The sequence below is a fragment of the Talpa occidentalis genome, unplaced genomic scaffold (assembly GCF_014898055.3).
Source record: "Talpa occidentalis isolate TD23 unplaced genomic scaffold, MPIMG_talOcc4v2.1 talOcc4.2662, whole genome shotgun sequence".
NCBI lineage: Eukaryota > Metazoa > Chordata > Mammalia > Eulipotyphla > Talpidae > Talpa > Talpa occidentalis.
Window position 1 is genome coordinate 1 of NW_023602810.1, and position 9,175 is coordinate 9,175.

The window sequence follows — 9,175 nt, forward strand, 5'->3', positions numbered from 1 at the left end:
GCCTGACACCCCGAAGCTGCCTCGAGCTCCGCTCCCAGGGACTGTGGGTGCCCAGGCGCTGCCAGTCTGCAGAGAATTGGCAGATGCGTGGTCCGCGCTGCCAGGGCGGAGGCTGGGCCTGGGCCATGCGCCTTCCGGGGCAGGTGTGAGCGACGCCCGCCCCAGGCCAGGTGCAAGGGGGACACCTGCCTCGCGACGCAGAGGCCGGGCTGTGGCCTGGACGGAGGACGCTTCCTCTCGGTCCTTGTGGCAGACGCCGCCCGCCCTTGCCTGCGCGGCAGGGCGACTGCAGAGTGGACGGGGGTGTGGGTACCCCGGACCTGGAAGCACAGGGCTTCTGAGACCACCGCCCCTTCTCTCCCCAGAGCCCCCACAGCTGGTCGTCATCATCGTGGTGTCCTTGCTGCTCATCTTGTTTGTGACAGCCGTCGTGCTGTGCTTTGTCTGTGGCCACCAGTGTCTCCACAGCCGGACAGGCAACCACTGGGTGCAAGATGGCTGGAGGAACCTGCGGGGGCCCCACAGGGAACATCCTGTGTGAGCGCAGCGCCCACGGACTGGACCGTGGCTCCCGGGCTGTGGTCCAGCTCCAGCTGAAGGACGGTGACAAGCAGCAGAGGACTCTGGGGACTCACTTTCTAGCTCAAATACAAACCCCTGGACTTAGCCCCGAGCCGCAGTGTCCCCCTGAGGCAACACTCACGGGCCAGGAAGCGGACCCCTGGGCCTGGACTTCTCTCCCTCCCCCACTGCCAGAGCCCAGGCCCTGGGTACCCCGATGCTGAGCAGCTGGGGAACCAGACCCCGCCTTTGTGGGGCCCTGAGTGCCTAATCGCTTCTGGAGGAAGGAGGGGGACACGCCCCGGCTTGGCAGGGCAGAGAGACGCTGTACCCACATGGCCCTTCCGGGACTTCAGCCCCACCTGGTCTGAGCAGGACACGGCCCTGACTTCTCCTTTCTGCCAACGGAGTTAGCTTCCTGGGTTGAGGGGCCTGAGGGAGCCGGCTCAGCTCCGGGACCCTCCCAGCCAGGCCTCTTCATACTCTGGGCCTTCAGAGCAAACGGAGGCCCAACGGAGACCCCACAGCCCTGGCCATGCAGAGACAGGGAGAGAGGGGGGGGAGGGTGGGCCCTGGTGCCCAGGCCTCCCCCTGCCCAGGCAGGAAACAGTGGGCAGAGCGGCGCTCACGGGCCTCGGGCCTGGGCGGTGCTCTGCGGGCTCCTGCTCCAGAGCAGAGCAGGCCAGTGCGAGGGGCTCATTCACTGGGCTGGGGAGTGGGTGGGGCTGGCGGGGGCTGGTGGGGCGGAAGGCTGCCAGGCACGGGTGTAGAGTCAGCAGGGACTAGAGGGCACGTGGGGCTGTCTCTGGCCTGCAGTGAGCCTGCGCGGTCCTCAGGGTAAGCTCTCAGCATCATAGTAGTCTGCGGGGGAGTGCACCTCATGGGACTCCCTCCTGCCTCGGGGACCCCAAAGAGGGAAAGGGGAGGGGATAGCCCAGCTGCCTATGGCGGTGGCAGTAGGAGCCCCCCAGCCCAGGAAACATGACCCCCCGGGCTCCTGATTACCCCTCGGCTGGGCCCCCACTGCCAGGCACCCAAGCCCACCTGAAGCCGGAGGTATATCTGCACCCACAGTCCCTGTGGCACTGGGTGGTGGGGGGGGGGCACAGCTCTCCTGAGATGAGGAAGAGAAAAGAAAGCCCCCCATCTGAGATGGCCTCCAGGGGTTCACCCTCGGGTATCTCCAGCCCCTGACCAGCTTATCCAGCCCAGCCCAGGTCAGGACAGACCCCCAGCCGCACTTACGCGCCCCTTTTTCCCAAAGGCAGGAGGGCAGGGCTGAGTCCTGGTCATGTCCTGCACGTGGGGCTGGTGTGGGGGGCGGGGGCAGGAAAGAGGCCGGCCCAGGGTGGTAGGGCGCCCAGAGCGGGCAGCGGGCAGGGCACGTAGTGGTGGTGGAACACCAGGGGCCCTTCCTCCTGGGCCTCCAGCAGCTCCTCCGCCTCACTCTCCTCCTGGCCCTCCAGGTAGACCTGGGACAGCGCAGAGGGGAGGGGAGATGATAAAGAATGTTTGGCTCCCCAAACCCCATCCTCCAGCCTCCTAAACTTTATCCCCAGATGCCATCCCACCGGCTGCTGTGAGTGGCGCAGTGACTGCATGCAGCGAGGCACTCGGAGACATTTAGTCCTTATTTTTGCAGGTGGGAAAACTGAGGTTCAGAGAGGTTGAGCAACTTGTCTAAGGTCACCCAGCTAATACGTGGCAGAGCCAGGATTGGAGGAATCCTGGGGGACTCCCCAGTGACTGATGGGGAGTCTGGTGAACTGCCCCTGACGGCAACCCAGGCCTGGAGCCAGTGGGCTGGGGCGCTCATCTCAAGGGCTGCGCAGTGGATACATTGCCAGCTTCCTCCGACCTCCAAATCCTCCCTGGACTTCAAGGATGTTTGTAAGTCTCCTCCGAGGAGCCTCTCCTCTTTCCCCAATCACTGTGCACCCACACTTTCACCTTTTATCTCTTCATGTGCCAGTCACAGGCCCAGTTGCCTTGTATTCTGACTCCTTTACTCATCCCCATGTTCACCTTAATAAGCGTCAGGACCTGCAGGTGCCATGGTGCAATGGACCTGCCAGTCCAGGGGCCTGCAGTCCCGTGGGAATCCTCCTTGGAACGAAGGTCTGGGTGGTCTGGATTTGGGGACCCTCCCCCAACTGAGGAGAGCTGGCATATAGTTGGTGTCACACCCAGCCAAGGTGTGGCTGGCTTCCTGCTCCTCTGCGCTTGGTCCTTTTTCTCCAGGAAGGGTCCCTACTCTAGCCCCAGCCCACGTACCTGAGGCCAAGGGGGCGCCGGCCCGGGGCCGAGCGCTGAGGCCACCAGCCGCCCAGCAGCAGCTGGTGCATCTGCGCGTTCTGCAGCATCATCAGCTCCAGCAGGTCTAGGAGGGGGTTCAGCAGGCCTGCCAGACACCGCCCCCAGGCCCCACACCAGAGGCTTCCCTATTACACCCAGCCCCCTGGGAGCAGAAGGTGGGGTGCAATGTGGACGCCCAGAGAATGTGCAGGGCAGAGAGGAGAAAAAGGGGCTGAGTCCTGAGTTTCACCTTCCTTCATGCGGCCTGGCTGCTGGGGTGGCGGGGGTCGGCCCAGGAGAGGGCTGCAGGATGGTCACCCAAGGCTAGAGGAGCGGGAGACAGACTGATCCAGGCCAGGCTGAGAAGGGGCTGGTGGGGGTTGCAGACGGGTTATTAAGTTAAGGGCCTGTTTTTGTACCCCCTGTACAGTTTTGTGATTCCGCTGGTGGATGGTGGCATCTTGCTGTTGAGCCAACTACAGATAAAGGTAGTTTCAGGTTCGGAGCCCAGTTCATCTTAAAGGCGGGACGACCACCCTCGCTGCGGGAGGGGCTCCTCGGCTGTCCCCGGGGTAGGGGTCTGGATGGGGTGGTGGGGGGAGCGCCGTGGGGGAGCAGTGGGGGCCCAGCAGGGGCTGGAACATCTTCCTTGGTGTTTGTGAGAACAAGTTCTTCGGAACACTGCAGGGCATCCCTGAAGACTTATTGGGGCTGAATTCCAGGAAGGGAGGCCGGGCGAGACGGGTGAGATCTGGGCTCCAGCCGTTTGGGGCCTAGGGGTTGAGTCTCAGCAGCATCACCACTGTGGCCTGAGTCCCATCCCCGGCCAGGGAGCTGCCCACATGGCGCAGCAGACCTCTCCTGTCTCCCCGCAGCTCCCCTCAGCAGTGGATTTCAGTGGTTCCGCCTGTTCTGTTCCCCACTCTGTCTCTGGTGAATCCTCTCACCATCCCGCGCATCTGGCCTGTACCCCAGATCTTCTATGCTAAGAGAAAAAAAACCCTGGGGGCCTTGGCCAGCACCCTGAGGGAAACCCACCACCTGAGCATGAGAAGCACGTGCCTCTCCCCACATGCCAGGAATGAGCTGGGCAGCCCTGTGGTTAGCCTGCTCCTCCCGACACACCCAGCTCCTCCTCTTCTCCTCCCCCCCATACTCTGGTGAGTGGAGGCCCTACTTCTCCTGCATCAGAAAGGGGCCCTCTGGGAGGATGTCAAAAGACCTATGAGCCCCGGGACAGCTCATGGTGCTGGGACCGGCGTGTGCAAGGCCGGGCCCTGAGGACCTGGACACCAGCTACGGGGCCTCATCAGTGACGTGTCAAGGCGCTGGCCTTGCTCTCTGCTCCAGAGGATTTATGCTGGAATGGGGCTGCAGGGTCAGCAGGCTGCTCTGGCTCCAGGAACTTGAGCTGCCCAGCAGCCCCAAGAGGCTTTCCAGACGGTGGGTGCTGGGTCCCTGGAGGCGGCCAGAGGGGAGGGTCTCCTGACAGACTAGGAAGAAATTCCTCCTTGGGTCAGAGGTGAGACTCTCCCAACTAAGCTTGATAACTGTGGCCCTCCCCACCCTGTGATAGTTCCGGGAATAGGAAAAGGCGGCCTGAGCAGGTGTGACTCACAGGAAGTGGGAGGGTGGTGCTTGCCTGGAAAGCAGAAGCACAGTGCGGGTGGAGTGGGGCCCCCAGGAAGCTGCCCGATGTGGTTCATGTTCAGATGCACAGCACTGAGAGGTGGCTGGTGCCGGGGGACGGAGCAGGCCCCAGTATGGTTTCTGGCCTCTGGCTGGGGCCCAAGAAGTGCACCAAGTGGCGGCCTAGCATGAGGCAAGATCTCTGCCCCCCTCCTTGCAGGCTGAATTCTAGATGTGGAGTGGACGGCGGGTCCAGTTATCTGGGGCCGCCCAACAGCAGGAGCACGCAAACTGCAGCGACTCCCAACAGCCACTGTTCCCTCACGGTTCTGTGGAGCAGCTGGTGGTTTTGGCTTGAGAAAAACTCGAGTTCAAGGTCTTTTGAGGCACAGACTTTGGAACTTGTCAACAGCATTTCTGCTGAGTTTGCTGATCTACACAAGTTACCAGAAGTGCCCAGATTCAAGAGATAGAGAAATAGAGGCCATATTTCTCCATCTACACGGGGAGAAATTATATATATATATATATAAATATAACACAGTTTATGGACTAGACCCTAACTTTCCCCCATTTAACTGGAGATGTCACCCTCATCACAGACTAACAAAATTCTGGCATAGCAAAAATACAATTCATGGGGAAATGATTTAATGAAGAGGGAGATTTCATTTGGGTCAAAAGAGTAACTGACAAGAAATATCAGTCATGAACCTTTATGCACCTACTAATGTTGTAGAGCAACCCAAATACAAAATGGGGTGCCTGACTGTGGGTCCTCACCCGCGCGCTTAAAAGGACTTATCAATGCTCTACTGCAGGCACACGTGAAAGGTTAATAAAAGGTTTATTTACAAGGGAAGGGGAAATGAGGAAATGTACAGCTCAGGCAGAAAAGTGGGAGACATAAAGTTTTAAATGAGTCCCACCCGATCCGCCGATCAGGAATCCCAAAATGGCGCTCTGAGAGCTGGCCGCCAGCCAGGAGCGGTGAAGCCAGGAGGTGAGCGATCGCGAGCCAGAGAGAGCCCAACGCCCACGTGTTTGGTTTTTTATATCCAACCTGGCTGCCCAACTCCACCCTCAGGTCCCAGCCACCCTCCCTTGGTGGTGATGGGATTTGTCTTTCCCAGAGTCTTGATGGCTTTAGTCTGGAGTGGGGGTGGAGTCCACAAAGTTAATCCTGTATGGGATTAACTCAGGACATCACTTCCCCCTAACAATTACACACAATCTTGTTATCTCTCAAGATTTTTGCCTGTGTTTTCTCTCATAAACCAAAGAGCCGCACTTGGTATCTTTCCTAAAGAAAGTTTCTTTTCCCATCTGGGCAGCTGGTGGTACCTCCACAACTGTTTTTCTGTTTTGTTGTTTTTCAAAGATTTATTTATTTATCTACACAAGCACTGGGTACAGTGAGAAGTGTGGGAGGGTGAGAGAATTCACCAGAGCCAGAGCGGGGAGCAGAACAGGCAGACTGACGAAATACGCTGCTGAGGGGAGCAGTGGGCGTGCAGGAGAGGTCTGTCACACCATGTGGGACCCTCGCTGGTGGCCGGGGATCGAACCAGCGCTGCAGAGGCTGCGGGCAGCTTCACAGCCCAGTGCTCAACGGCTGCGCCACCTGGGGAGGCCCTCCACACCTGTTTTCCAAGAGGAGGCCCCCTCCCTTCTGGGAGACAGCCTCAGCCTATCTCCCCTCAGTCTTTTGGCTGTTGGACATTTGTGGATAAATTTGCTGCGTGGACAAAGATCGCCCCTCCTTAAAAACAGACGCGCGGGAGCCCAGCTCCTTCCAAACCTGCTGTGCTCAGAGGGAATGTGTTTACCTCTGCCAGGACCATCTCTCAGGCACAGGCAGGACACTCGCTCCCATGGGCCGCCAGATGGCGCCCGTGTGCAGCCCTGGTCCTCCTGGCCCCCATGGTCCAGGCTGATCTGGCTCATCTGCTAACTATGTCTCCTCTCCACTCCCCAGGTGGCTCCATGGGGGACGAGGCTGGGATCCAGAATAAAGTCCAGCGCGATCTGGTCCTATAAATAGCTCAACTCCTTTGTGAGCCAGTCATTTCTAAGTAATGCGTAGTCACAGGATTTTCACATTCAAGGATGAACACAGAGCAGCACATCCAGGCCCCTCCCTTTGGGATGAGATTCAGGTCTGACGTCCTGTTGAGCCAAACCACAGGCGAGGCTCACACTGAGGTGTCCTCGAGCACAGCCCACAAGGACACAACGAGGGCATGTCCAGGCACCAGTTGTCACGACCTCCAGAAACTCGGTTAATGCTTACTGTGTCCAGGCTCCGAGTCCGTGTCTTAGAAGTGATTATACCACCCAGAGCCTTCGAGGGGGTCTCTGAGTGGGATTGGGGCCTCAGAGGTCAGATGTGGGACCCCAGTGCCCTGGGGTTCGGCCTCTTGCTGCCCCATGCCTGTTCAACCACCATTTAGCACAAGAGAAACGTTGACTGTTATTATTACCCCCATTTCACAGATGAGCAAACTGAGGCCCAGAGCTAGGCAACTTGCTCAAGGTCACAGAACCGTCAAAGGATTGAGCAGGGATTCAAATCAGGTCCTTGGGACCTCTGCAGGCCGACCCAAGGTCTCTCTCGTTCCGTCTATAAGCCAGCGAGCCTGCAGCCTGTGAGCCACCAGCCTTCCCAGGCCCTGTCAGCATTTCTGCTCTGAATCTCTGGCTTCTACTTGTAGCGGAGATTCCTTTGACTTTATTATTATTTTTTTAAGATTATTTATTTATACAAGAAACCGGGCTACAGGCCACATGCACGGGATGGTGAGAGGATTCACCAGAGACAGAGTGGGGAATAGAACAGGCAGACTGACTGAAGCAGTGGGCAAGACAGGAGAGGTCTGCTGCGCCATGTGGGACCCTCGCCGGCTGGCCAGGATCGAACCTGTGCTGCAGAGGCTTCAGACAGCCTCACAGCGCTGCGCTCAACCGCCTGCGCCGCCAGGGGAGGCCCTCCCTTGACTTTATTTAAACTGAAAACACTTGCTCATTCTTGCTGAAACAGGGCCCAGGCCAAGCATCTGCATCACCTGGGAACTTGGCATATTCTCAGCCCTGCCCAGGTCCTCTGAGTCAGCGCGCTGGGGCGGGGCTCCCATGCATGCTGGCACCTGCTGGCGTTGGAGGACATGGCTGTGAAACGCCAGTGTCATAGAGCCTTGCGGCCTGGTTCATCCAGCCCAGTAAACAGCGGCTGCACGTGCTCTTCTAGGTTCAAAGAGGAAGTCACCAGAAACTTCGCAGAAAAGGGAAGGAAATAAACACACAGGGCAGGTGAGCCGGCCAGAACTCACAACATGGAGGAGGAGGAAAGACAGGGGCACCTGCCCAAATAATGCACCAGAACTGCGGGGCAGGCGGGGCTCCAACAGGACGGGTGAGGGGGGTGGTGGCCCGACGCCTGTCTTGCTAGAAGCTGCGTGGATGCCCCACTCTGGGAGAGGCCTTCCGGGACGGCCCCGCCAACCAAGCACAGCTTCCCGCTGGAGGGTGATGCTGCTGGCCCCCCAAGAGGCTGCTTCTGAGGAGGTCCCTGCCCGCCCCTCCCTCACTGACTGTTGGGGTTTTGCAGGTGACTGTGGCTGCCTCCTCACGCACCCTCCGTGCTCCCTGCCCTCAGCTGACCCTGCCTCCAAATGCACCAACTGGCCCCTGGTTTCTGCTCGCTCTGCCACCTTTCTGCTCTTCCCCCCGTGTTCAGGTCTCAGCGTCGTGCCCTGTGGACTCACCTGGAGAGTTGAACAAACACAGACGTGCACCCATCCATGTGCACAGACACGGACACACACAAGAGGCTGCCATCGAGTTCTACAGTATTTGAGACACGCTAAATGTATCTGAAATTCAGATTTAACTGGTATCCTGGAGATCCGGAGTTCCTGCCCACTTCCTGAGCCCCTGCCCTCGTTGTGCCCCCCACAAAAGCAGGCTTGTGTCCCCAAGGACACCCCTGCTCAGCCAGCAGGAGGGGCTCAGGGCCTCCCTCCCTCCCCAGCTCCAGGTGACCACAGACCTGGCCCAGCAGGCACTGTGCACCGAGGCCGGTTGGGCCCTGGCAGCCCTCCAGGGGACCCTGCCACCACCCCTGCCCACTCCTCCATCCTCCACCCTCACCCCCTGGCACCTGCACCACCAAATGCACATCACGTGCACGCATGCACACATGTGCACACACACACACAGAGCAAGGAGAGCCCTGAAGGGTCTATGACGCCAGCCTTGGGGCAGCCATTTGGCCAGGGAGGTGAGGTCAAGTAAGAGGATGGAAGCACCCCAGAAACCCGTCTAATGCAGAGAAAGAAGGGGTCCCCCTCAAAAGAAGGCAAGTCCAGACATGCCTCCTGGGGAAATTCTGTGTCTTCAACAGATGTCCTCGGAGTGTTCCAGGGCAGGGAGAGGGGCAGCCCAGAGCCCCCAAACCTGCCCGCTCTAAATAGGTTCTGCCACCCGCCGCGTCGACACAAAGCATATGAGACTTTAATGGGAAGGAGCTTTATACAGTTAGTAAGCAACGCAGAAAAGACAATACAGTTTCTAAATCAAGCACCAAGTGACCTGTCCTCTCGTGGGTAAAAGTCCACCCAAACGGGATTGGCCCAAGCAAGGCCCAAAGCCTGCCCCAAGTCTAAAGCACCTCCTGGTGGGTCCCACAGAA

The 9,175-nt window shown here is 59.0% G+C and overlaps 1 pseudogene; it reads right to left on the reverse strand.

Annotated features, from left to right (window-relative positions):
• Positions 1-1,393: 1,393 nt before the first annotated feature.
• Positions 1,394-3,159, reverse strand: LOC119254004 (proline-rich protein 29-like; annotated as a pseudogene).
• Positions 3,160-9,175: the final 6,016 nt, after the last annotated feature.